General features: G+C 36.6%; 1 pseudogene; it reads left to right on the forward strand.

Annotated features, from left to right (window-relative positions):
- Positions 1-6,393: 6,393 nt before the first annotated feature.
- LOC143679214 (ADP-ribosylation factor-like protein 5A pseudogene) lies at positions 6,394-6,869 on the forward strand (annotated as a pseudogene).
- Positions 6,870-13,105: the final 6,236 nt, after the last annotated feature.

Below are 13,105 nucleotides of genomic sequence, written 5' to 3' on the forward strand. Positions count from 1 at the left end.
GAGATTTTCTTATACTCCTCTGTTATTCCATTTTTTATGAACTTGTTACCAATTATATCTTTCTGTGTTGTATGTTCAAAACCATAGATTTCTCATTAATTTTTATGCATTTGCATTGTAACACCTGTAGGAAGTAAAAAGTAGAGTTACCTACCAAAAATACAATATAATATTATTGGCATTTATAATTACCCTAATGGTTACTTTTACCAGAGGTCTTTATTTATGTCTAGTATCCTTTTCTTTCAACTTGAAAGCATTGCCTGCAGGGTAGACCTCATGGCGATGAACTCCTCAGTTTTGTTTTGTTTTTTTTGTCTGAGAAGGTCTTAATCTTTCCCTCAGTTTTGAAAGAATATCTTGCCAGATATAAAATTCTTGGTTGGCAATTGTTTTCTTTCAGCACTTTCAGTATTTCAACTCACTACCACCTTCTTGCCTCCATGATTTCTGATGAGTAACTGGCATTCAATCTAACTGGGGCTCCCTTGTATGTAACACATTGTTTTTCTCTTGCAGCTTTCAGAACTCTGTACTTGTTCTTTGAATTAGACAGTGTGACCAATATATGACGGGGTGTGTTTTTCTTCTTCTTTATCCTGTTATGTGTTCTCTGGGCTTCTTGGATGTGCACATTCAAATCTTTTGCTAAGTTTGTGAAGTTCCCTGTTATTATTTCCTTGAGTATTCCTTTTCCTTTCTCTCTTCTCTTTCTGGAACTCCCATAATGCATCTTTTGGCATGCTTGATGGTGTCCTAGAGGTCTCTAAGGCTATTTCCTCTTTTTATAATTCATTTTTCTTTCTGCACCTCAGCCTGAAACATTTCAATTGTCTTGTATTAGAGGTCACTGATTCTTCTTCCAGCCCCCATCTGCTATTGAAACCCTCTTGGGAATTTTTCATTTCAATTATTGTGGTCTCAATTCCAGTAGTTATTTTAGTTCCTTTTAAAATTTATTTCTCTTTACTAAGATTTTCATATTGTGCATTAATTATTTTCCAATATCTTTTCATTCTTTTCTATATTTTCCTTCATACCCTTCAGGATTTTTAAGATCATTGTTTAAAGTCTTTGCTTGGTATGTCCAGTCTGATCTTTAGTGTTTTCTAGATTTTTATCCTCTTTCTTATGGGCCATAATTACCTGTTCCTTTGTTCTTTCTCTTGTTGCACACTATACATTCCAATATATATATTTATATATATATATATATATTTTTTTTCTTTTGGTTCATGGTCTGGGAATTGAACCCAGGTCTCCCACATGGAAGGCAAGCATTCTGCCAGTTAACCACCCATGCACCCACATTCTAATATTTAAAAATGTTAACTCTGGGATTTATTCCCTGACATGTCTGTTTCTTAATTTTGTAACCTGCTGGTGATTTCACAGATATTTTCTTGCATGTCAGCCATTCTATTAGTAAAGTCCATCCAAGTTAGATGTAAAGTACGGAATTTTCCCTTTCTTTCTGAGCCCATGTTTTGTCCTGGGTTTCTGCTTGTTAGTTGTTTTGGAATTCTCCTATTTACAGGAGTTTAAATGTCCTCTCTATTTCCCAGGAAACAGACCCTCTTCCTCTTTCCAGTGTTTAAAGCAGGTACCACTTCAGTAATTTCTTATATTCCTTTCATTGTCCTCTCAAGTTGCTATTGCCTAGAGGGCAGATCCTGGAGAGGAGTTACCCAAATCAGTCTTTCCTGGCCAAAACAAGGCTAGGGACCCATACACCCATGCAGAGACCAGCTCCACAATGCCCTGGGAGAGCATCAGGAAGGGTGCCAAAAGATTCTTCTATGGCTCCCTGAAGCTGTGCTTTTCTTGACCTGCCCAGCAAATACAGCCATTCAGCTGTCCCTCCTAGTCCTGAGAAAGTGTCATGTCTTTAAGTCTTCTTAGTAGCCTTTGTCCAGGGTGTGTTGGAACAATGGATTCCCTCAGCACCTGGCTCCCAGCAATCCAAAGTTGCTATTTCAAAGCCACAATCAGCAAATGGCTATGCCTACCTTTGATCTTTGTCCCTTTCTGTCACTGGCAAGGTAGCCAGGAGCCATACCCCATCACAGCCTGCCATGAGATTAGGGGATGGGTGCTGGAAACTGCCCTGTGGAGAGAGCAGTTTACTAGTCTTTACCATACTAAACCAGCCTTTTCCTCCCAGTCTTCCCTAGAATCTTTACAGTGTTCTGCTGGAATCTAGAGTTTCAGAATAGTTGTTTTTGATAGCTCCTGCCCATTTAATAGTTGTTTTGGTGGAGAGAATTAATTTTGGAGTTTCATACCCTGCCATCTTCCCACAATACCATCTAGGCTAAGTGGTCTAGGCTAAGGTGGTTCCCCCTCCAGTGCATCCAGTTGGAGGAAAATTGTTTATTTGTTAAGCTCATATAACTTGATTATGTTGTAGATGATTAAGAAATGCTGAGGGAAGCTCTAAATCTTCTTTGTCTTTAGAGATTCATGTTGGTGAATATGGAGGAAAAGGAGCTAGTGTCTTTTGAGTTTACCACACCAGATTTCCAGTTGATTTGCATGTTAACTCATTTGAAGGAGACATGTTAATTGAACATAATTGTGGGATTATGCATTCATAGCAATGATTTATTTTCCTCTCAGTCTTGTTTTCTTTTTCTCTTAGTATAAAAGATGTTTATGAACTCCAGTGAAGGACTCATTTTGGCATTATAGGATAGGGTAGGAAGTTGGATTGAAGCATAATTTAAGAAGAACTAGCTCCTAGAGGCATAATGCTTACAGTGGGAAATTAGGGCCTGTTCCCAAACTGTACTGGGAAGTTTGTCATAAAATACTCTAAACCCATTTTAACAAAGGAGTCTGTGACCCTGCAGATTACTCTAGCATGTATGAATCAGGCCATTGAAGGCATTTTCATTTGCCATGATTTTCTTTAAAGTTGAATGTTCATAATGATTTATTTCAGTAGTTAGCTAAAATATTTGCATCCTATTTATGCAAAGTATCAGAGAGGACAGCATTCTGGACTTTGAAGAATGAAAATGGGAGAATTGAGCTTCAGAAAAAATGTGTCATCAGCCATGTAGAAAGCTAGAATTTGGTATAGACAAATTAATTGTGACTCAATTTTTGTTCTAATACCCTTGAAGACATCAGATATTAATCTCCTTTCTCTCCTTTGGAGAGTCTACTGAAAAATTTAAGTGAGTGAGAAGTGGACTAAATTAGAGTCTTCTTGAAAGCCGCGATTGAAATTTATCACCAGGCTTAGGTTGGGTTATCCCTCAATGTACCAAACCACTAATTTTAGAAGCCTTCCTTCTTTGTCTTGAAAAAATCAATTTAATGTCATGAAGAATTATTTCTTAAATCAGGGAAATTTTAAAGATTGTTATGAGCATTGGAGGAGTTGGTTTAGAGCAACAAATACAGATTTCAGAATAATACCACCAATGTAGATCTATACTTTTTTATTCTTCTACACCACATCTATTCTTAGACCCATTCATCCCCAGAGGTTGCCATCTTTGGAGCCATATATCATCAGAGCAAGGTGCTCTTATAATGCATTGCACTAATACATTGTGTGAAGGACAGCACTGATGATAAATTTCTTAAATGATGGTGCTGTCTGAGGCTAATGACTCTAAGAGCCAATGCAAGGTAATGCAATGATTTCTTTTCAGGCCCCAGCAAAGAATACAGAAGAAATTTCAAAGCCATTCACTTGTGGGCAATGTTGAAATAGATAATTTTTCAAGGCCTTGTAATACTGACCTTGTAATATTACTTAATACTGGGCAGTATTAAGGCAAACATGAATGGTTCTGCCTTTTCAGTTAAAACTCATTAAATGATTTCCCTCATCAGGATGTAGTTAGCATATTTTAAAAGTTTTGGACCCCTCTCACCTGGAGTTGTTAATTGACAGAAATGAATCAGCACTTGAGGGTTTTCCTTATCTGTGGGAATGGTATGATTTGATCTTCTTGGGCCATGCACTGTTTGCTTTGAGTTCTTTACTTTGAGAAGGAGACATGTTCCCTAGGCTGTGACACATGTGATTACAGCTAGAGGGATGGCAGGATTTGTGGCTAAGAGACTCCTGTTCTGTCAAGAGCTGTGTGGTTGAACAGACAAATTTCTGCATGTGTCACAAAGTTATATCCCATTCATGCCAGGAAATCTGGCTGTTCTTCTTTTTGTAAATTCGAGAAGTTGGGAGGCAAAATGAAATGTTTAGTGGATTTTTTTGGTTGAAGTGGTTCCTTTGGGCAGTGTAGTAGATTCTCTTTGTGCTAATGGTTGTGAAAACTGTAATTGAATTGTTCTTTAATGCTTGGGGATAAAGCCTCTCCTGACAGTGTCATTTCCATTCTCTGGGTATATTCAGAATAAAATGTGTCTAATGTTTTTCCCATGGGGAAAAGTGTAAGTCAAAATATCATTGACACAACTGAGTTTTCTCTTTGGTATTAATGACAGCATATAACTAAAATTTAATGGGCATTGCTAGGCACTGCTCTGAGTGCATTCATGCACTATCTCTCTGAATTGAGGCAGGCACAATTTTAAGTCCATTTGATGGACAAAAAATTTGGGTTTAGAGAGGACATGTCACCAGCTCAAGGTGATGTAGCAGATCTGACATTAGGACCATCTGATGCCCAAGGCCATAAGCTAAACCATTACACTATATTGTAGGCTCATGTGTTTAAAATTAATTCTGTGTCTCATTTCATATCACAAAAGCAAGATAACAAGCATCAAAAGTCATAGACTGGATTAAAAAGAATTTCATTGTCCAATTCATTGTCTTTTTCCTGCTGATAATATATTTAATTCATCCTTTTTTCCATCCAAATTCATACACAGTGATTCATATTTTCCTCTATTGCTAGATACCATATAAAATTTTGAAGATTACTTAAAAAAATCCATGACTGCTAGCTTTTGAACAATGGATGAAATCAACATGGAATCTGTTCTTGAGCTAATAACTCTTCAGAGCCCTCTCCTTTCGACTGAGAGTTAGAATAGCTGCTCTAAATTTCCTGCTTAGCCAGAAGGCAACATTATCTTTCTACTAATTACCCCTCAATCTGTTGATGAAACTAGCTCTTTATTGAGTTGGGTCCTCTGGGATAGTGATTTCAACTTCTGATCAGAAGTTTTGGTTGAAATCCTTGCTCTTTAGTGTTTGGATACAGATTGCCATAGAAAGCATTCTTTATCTGTTTATTACCTGATGGGTTCTCACTTTTAGAATTGTTTTTCTTGAATTCATATTTATTCAACAGCTCCTTCAATAATAGGGAAAGGTCCAATTTTAATGTTCGTTTTAAAGAGTTAATTTTGGTTCATTCCCTATGGAATATTTGTCTTGTGCAACTGCCAAAAGGAGGGAAAATGGATGACAATATGAAGTTTTATTTTATTTGGTATTTTGCTAATAAATTTGTCCAGGTGTGAATGAGAAAAATGAAATAATAAAATAGCCACCACTGATGAGTGCTTAGTGTTAGAGACTGAGTCAAGTGCTTTATAAATTTTTTTTTCATTTAACTCATCTACTTATTGTCTTATTCAGAGTTTCCTTTTTGGACCTCCTGTGATTGAGAGACAGGAACTGGTCTCTAACTTTAGTTTTCTTTTTTTCTCAGTTTTCTTTAAGATCAACGGATACTGCAGGCCATCTGTAACTCTACTAAGCAATCAGTTCTGATGGGTGGTTATCTTGCTTCGCTCTCTACAAAAATAAACAGGAAATTTTTATATCTTAACATATATCTACGAATGGAACATAGCTTTCAGAATATAACATTTGTTGTATTCTTACAATATGCAACATACGATGCTAAGTAATCCTACATCATCTCATTTAATTCTTACAGCAATACCATGAGGTAGCTATTCATGTCCGTATTTTACAAACAAGGAAACTGAGACTCAGCGACTTTAAAATAGCTTGCAGGTTTTAAATATGTATTTGATGCTTGTCTAATGCCAAACTCCACGATGATATTACTCAATATTACTTTTTAGATATTTCCCAAAAATTTTTGCTACGAATAACGGCATGGTCTTGTCATTTTTTGTTTGTTTGTTTGGTCTTGGAATTCGTGTTTAATAAAAATGTGAGGACTAGCCTGAATGGGAACTGGAGGAGGACGGTGGCCCGCAAGGCTCCTCTCAGAAAACGCGGCCGGGATGTTCACGAGCCAGGCGAGTGCCGTGGCGGCGGCGGCGTGGGCTTCAGCCTTCCTCCGCTTCCCGGGAAGCGGGCAGGCGGCGAGCGGGGGAGCAGCAGCAGCAACGGAGGCAGAGGCCCCTGGCCTGGCTCTCTTCCACTTCAGGGTAAGCCGGGGGAGACCTGGAGGCCTGGGTGGCTGGAGGGGAGTCCGCTGCCCGAGGATGGGAATTCCCTTCACCAGGATATGGAGACTGTTCAGTCACCAGGAGCGCAAAGTTATAATTGTTGGGCTAGATAATGCAGGGAAAATTACCGTCCTTTACCAGTTTTCTATGAATGATGTTGTCCCCTACCATTGGAAGTAATGTAGAAGAGATAGTTAATAATACACGTTTCCTAATATTTGATATTGGTGGCCAAGAATCACTTCATTCTTCCTGAAACACTTACTATCCTAACACTGAGTCTGTAATAGTTGCTGTGGACAGTACAGACAGAGAAAGGTTTTCTGTAACTAGAGAAGAACTGTATAAAATGTTAGCACTTGAGGAACTAAGAAAAGCTGGATTGCTGATTTTTGGTAATAAACAGGACATTAAAACTAACTTCTGTTAAAGATCACCAGTGGCACATCCAGGCGTGCTGTGCTCTTACAGGCGAGGGATTGTGCCAGGGACTTGAAGGGGTGGTGTCATAATTTAAGATTAGATGATCTCTACTAACCTCTTCTCATAGACTTTATGTAAATGAAGTGCTGGGCTTTTCCTGAAAGTTGCAAAAATTAATGGTTTAGATATATTTATAATAAACTGATTTAAACTTTTTCTGTAAGAGGAAAAATTAAGACCACTCATTTGAAAACAAAGATGAAGTCTCACTTTCCAATTGGCTTTCTCATTAGTTCCTTCCAAAGTAAGGTCTTAAAGCTGCGACTGACATTTTTCTCATAGAGGACCTTCTCAGGACATTGCGTAGCCTGTGGTAAGTGTAAAGGGGCAGAAAGACATTGTTAACTTTAAGAGCTTTATTATCAATATAAACCTCCCTAGTTGAATGAAGTAAAAAATACAAATCAGCACAGTTATTCAATTTCCAATATTTTAACATAGAGCATTACTTGTGCAAAGTATTTTGCATAAGTTTGTGTATGTATTGTGTATATACCTCAAGTTCAAGTTAATGGCTTTGATTTATATTCTAAAGAAAAGTGAGTTACACAAAAATTAATTTATCCTTCATTGTAACCATATGTGATTAGCACTGGCATTGGTGTTACATGCCATTTTGTACTTTTCCCTTTAGGTTCTCTGTATTGAACTAACAACCTCCCAAATCATTGAGCTATTCTTAAAAAAGAGAGAGAAAGAAAAAGGGGAAAAGCTTGATGTTTTGTACATATTTTTTGTTGATTGAATCACATGGAAATATGTACTGCAACTGACTGGAACTTGTATCAAATTCTTGGCTTTTGTATTATTAATGGGCAGAGTTACGCAGCAGATAATTATCAGATTATTCCCTGTATAGGTCCATATGTCATCTATATTACTGAATAAATTGTTGATCATTAACCAGTCATTAATTGTGATTAAAATTACCAAGTAATTTTTCTTCAACATTAATTGAAAAGTGTTTTGTGGAATATGTCTATCCAGAGAAATAACAGATTTTTTTTGGTATTAACTTATATGTCAAACATTTATAAGCTCTATGTCATGAATTTGAGATGAAAAGTGAAGCATATTTTCCATGCAACAACAGTAATTTCTTATTACTGATTTTAGGAATTGGAATAGTGTGAGGTTTTTTTTTTAATTTCTGTTAGTTGTCTTGTATCTTCTTCCACCACATGAATACACTGTTAGACAATTAGAAGACACAAATAGTTTTTGAATGCTTTTAAGAAGTTGGTATAAGAATTGATTGATATGGTGTATCATTTTTACTAAGAAGTAACTTAGTCACACCTATTACGTTTACTTAGGTTTTTTTTACAGTATCTGAAAATTGAAGATATTTCTGTCATACTGTAAATTAATCATAATTGTGTTAAAACATATTTGAGTACTTTTATTTGCATATCTTTTCTACCCTAAAAATCTGAAGGCTAATTCAAACTGGCATGTTTTAGAATGTTCAAAAAGAAAAATGCTTTTAATACTAGCCTTTTGGGTTTCCTGGAGGTTTTAGTGAGAAATATTTGTGCATACTATAAGCATTGTCAAAACTTTGGAAGTCATTTCAATACAGTATAACATCTGAAAAAAAGTAAGGAACAGAGAGTTAAGGCTTAAAATATAGAGTTTCTGTTTGGGATGATGGAAGTTTTGGTATTGGTTGGTGGTAATGGTAGTACAACACTGTGAATGTAATTAACAGCACTGAATTATATATTTAAATGTGGTTAAAAAGGGCAATATTAGGTTGCATATATGTTACTGGAATAAAAAGTGTTTTAAGATCTGTGGATCAATACAACATAAACAGTGAACCCTAGTTAACAGTGCAGTTATAAAATTGTGCTTTCATCAATTGTAACAAATGTACAACAGTGAAAGTTGTTAATAGTAGGGTGATATGTGAGAATCCTGTATTTTATCCATGATTCTTCTATAAACCCACAATTTCTCTAATAAAAAATGTTTCTGTCATCAATGCATTAAAGTCACAAACTTTAAAGTGTTTTTTTCTATTGTAAAAGAAATACAAAAATAGTATAAATTTACAATTAAGTCTCTCTCCTTGTTTTCTATTCCTGCTGCCCCACTGGTGCCCTATTTCTTCCACAGGCAAGTCACAAAGCATTGTTAAATAGTCACACAATTTTTAATTGGCCATGAATTGCCTCAGTTTTTCCTTGACTTTTCACAACTTTCATTTTTATGTGTTTTCCACTAATGAATTGATCAAAGGGAAATACCATATTCAAGTAGAAGTTTGAGGTGGCCAAGATGCTTCTTTTCCTTCTTCCCTTGCTTCTGTATCTACACACAGGGAATTGTGAAGCCCAATCAGAGCTTTCCGGTCTGCTGAATCCTTTGCTAATAATTAGGAATGGGTTAAATTCATCTGGACTCTTAGACTCAACAAACTGCAGGAGTTAAGACCTATTATTTTTGAGAGATGCTGCCATTGTAATTTTTTTTAAATTTAATTATGGTCAGGCACTGGGAATCGAACCTGGGTCCCTGGAATGGCAGACAAGAACTCTACCAGTGAGCCACTGTGGACTGCCCTCCATTTGTAATTTCTAATCACAGAATTATAGACCTGGCTTTGTTCATTAGCAAAATAGTTTCAGGTGGTTAAAATCATTCTTTCTAGAGTCAGTCTGAAGCATCCTGAGATGGTGATCACTCCTCCACCTGAATCCAGTGAAACTCAGCCACCTTCCTTGATGTGATAAAATGAGGTAATACACTTTTCTTTTGCTCAGGTGTGACATGAATTATTTAATCCTTTAACTAAATATCAATGATATTTGTGATATCAAGTTTTGTCAAAACAAGTAGTGTAAATAATGTTGGGAAATATTATACTAAAAGTCACATGTTTTATGCAGTTTTGAAGATCATTTCTTTCTACTGAGAGTGTGAGATAAACTGAATTGTTGCTCTCTGGTGCTAATATTTTGCAACTGACTTGCTGTGGTGGAATTTAAATTTATAGTGAGGAGTAGAGGCAAAAGACATGCTGGCTAAGAAAAGAACAGGTAAGTACTAAAATTTAACATTCAGTATAGCCATGGGCTAAAATTGTATTGACTATCAGTTTTAACAGATGGAAAACATCTCTGCAGGGAAAAAAATCCTTATTTTTAGGTGTTTGCATAATTAATCTATGACATTTAGCTTTGCTAACTGGAACTTGACTTTCCAAGAGAGTTCAGTTTTGAGATATTAGAAGAATGGTGAACTGTTGGAGTTTGAAATAGTAGAATAGCTTACTCTGCTTAAAAATTGAAAAGCACAAGAGTAGTTCAGTGGTAAAATTCTTGCCTGCCATGCTGGAGACCCGAGTTCAATTCCCAGCCCATGCTATTCCCAAAAACAAACAAACAAAAAATTCAGCAGATGATACTATACTGCAATAATGGGATACTTAAATGGAAAAAGAATGAAATGTGACCCCGCCATACAGCATACAAAAAAAAATTAATACAACCCCCAGTGCAGTGCCAGCCCTTAATATGTGCTTAACCAATAGTTGTTGAATGGAATGTCTAATTTTACCAAAAGTCAACAGCTACACAGTAATTTTAAGTTAAACCATAAAGATTATGAATTGTGTACTTAGGTGCAATGCTTATATTTCCCAGCGATAAGTTTTTTAAAATGGAAAAATAATGCAAACTGGCACACTCAATCAAAGACACTAAAATTCTGTTTTAAGTTTATAAGAATTTGGGAATGTGCTTATTTTAGGGATGAGAGCTGCCTGGAATTAGGATGAGGCTGTTATTGTGATCAGCCAATTAACATTTCTAGGCTGCTCCTCTGAACAACCACCCATATTTGTATTGAATTTATGTCAGAGTACATCAAGCAAGCAGAGGAGAAGGGTTCAAAAATAAATCTTTCAAATTAATGTGAATAATTCTGGAATACAAAAAATATAGCCACTTGTTTAAATTGTTTTAAAGGTAACTTTTTATTGATCAAGTGTATAGAAACAAAGATTTTTAAGAAATAAGTTAATGAAAAAACTAAAATAGATCTAAATTTAAAAATAGATCCAAATTTTAATTCCTTCAGCCTAGAGGACATTGTTATGTCTGCCTCCTTTACTTATTACTTTTTACATTACAAAGGCCAAGAAGAAAACAACTTCACTGTAGCATCTTTGAATTGACTTGAAATTATTTGGTAATATATTTGACAGCTTGGAGTTCTAGACCTTAAAATTCATATTAATGAGTTGATATCTTATCTTTTCATCTGTGTTTAAAATATGTGGAATTAGAAGTTTAGTACCAAGGCACAGCTTAGGATAAGCTTTATGGGTTGATTCAATTGACAAACACGTTGGAGGAATCCTGGTATGCACCAGCTACAACTTTAGCAGAACTTGCCCTCCAGAAACTCAGAGCCTAGTGGGGCAACAGAGCAGTAGATTACAACTCTAGTAAAACCCTGTAAAAGTCAAAAGCACAGAGGGCTTTGGGAGAACTCTTTGCAATAGGATGTGTAGAGGATGTGGTGACTGCCTTTCTTCCCATCCCCTCAGGCCTCCTCTGATTCAGTCATCCATTGGATAGCTCTAAGTCTCAGAGTTTGAGCTGTGCCTCTCAGCTTTTCTATCTGAAGGGTTTTTCTGAAGGTACAGGACCTGGAAATATAGTGTGGAATGCCCAAGCAGTCAGTGCTCCAAGGGGCAACCTCCAAACTATGAGGGATGGAAGCCAATAGATAAATGCCCCATTGTCTTCCTGGATGAAAAACTTTGAGGAGCATTCTGTGTGCTTTTCAGAGGTCCTAGCATTGCCTTTGATAATGCAGTTTTATTTAATTTTTATTCTTCATACTCCCCGTTCCTGTTTCTGTGATTACTTCCAATTGCACTACCTGCATATGAGTCCCTGTATCAGGTCTACTTTCAGAAGAACCCAAACTAAGATAGGAGGTGATATTTTAGTTGGTTGTCTTATGATGTGAATAGAGGTTTTTTAAAGGTGTGTGGGTGGGGGAGATGGGCTAATTGCCTTCTAGGCAGATTGAATAGCTTATGTACAATTACCAAGAGGTATGTAGTGTTTCTTGGAGGCATTACAGGTGATGGGGTGTATGGGGAATGGGAGGAAAAAGCAGGGTTTGCTGGGCTTTAAGGTTTGGGAAGGGAGAGGTTGAAGTGATATGTTAGGATCAATCATGAAAAATCATTATGTATCATGGAAAGGACTCAGGATTTTGTCTTGTAAGCAGAAGCAGGACAGGTAATATGCTCAACAGGGATGATATGTTTGGAGGTAAAAGACAGGAAGCAGGGAGACTGTTAGGGGACCATTGCAGCAGACTAGGTAGGAGGGAGACAGCTTGGAGAGTGTGGAAGGGGTAGTCAATGGACTTTGTGGCTACATTGGTGAAGTAGAGGGTAAAGTTCAACTTGTCACCCACTTTTTTTTATCTTGACAGATCAGGTAGATGATGATGCCTCCAGCTCAGCTAGAAAAATAAGGAAAGAGGAGACTGTTTGTAAAGGGGAAGGAATGGGGAGAGCTTGGTGAGCAACATAGGAAGTAGGACACTACCAGAACAGTTTTGGTTGGGGGTCTGTCCATGTTGTGGGTAAATTGTATCCCCCCAGAAGTTATGTTCATATCCTAATCCCCAGTCCCTGTGAATGTCATCTTACTTGAAAATAGGGTCTTTGCAAAAATAATCAATTTAAGATGAAGTTATACTAGATTAGGGTGGGTCCTAATCCAATGATATGTATCCTTATAAAGAAGGGGGATGTTTAGCTACACAGACACAGAGAAGAGAATGTCATGCAAGATGCAGAGCACACAGATGTGGGGGGTGGGATACAGACAGAGGTAGAGATTGGAGTTATGCTGCCTCAAGCCAAGAGTCACCAAAAATTGTCAGCAAGCCACCAGAAGCTAAAAGAGGCAAGGAAACATTCATCTGTAGGGTCTTTGGAGGGAAGATAGCCCTGAAAATACCTTGAATTCAGATTCTAGCTTGAGAGAATAAATTTGTTGTTTTAAGCCACCCAGTTCTTAGTATCTTTTCTTTAATTATAGACTTTAATATCTCAAAAGAAAAAATTGGCTTCTCTAAAGAAAGATACAGAATTACCTAATATATGTAAGAAATACATCTTATATGAAAAGATATTTTATTACCATTTTACTATATAACATATTAGTAAATACACCAGATCATATTTTCTCAAATAGCAAATAAGGCAAGAGATAACATTCTCTGAGTC

This window comes from Tamandua tetradactyla, chromosome 4 (assembly GCF_023851605.1).
Source record: "Tamandua tetradactyla isolate mTamTet1 chromosome 4, mTamTet1.pri, whole genome shotgun sequence".
Taxonomy (NCBI): domain Eukaryota; kingdom Metazoa; phylum Chordata; class Mammalia; order Pilosa; family Myrmecophagidae; genus Tamandua; species Tamandua tetradactyla.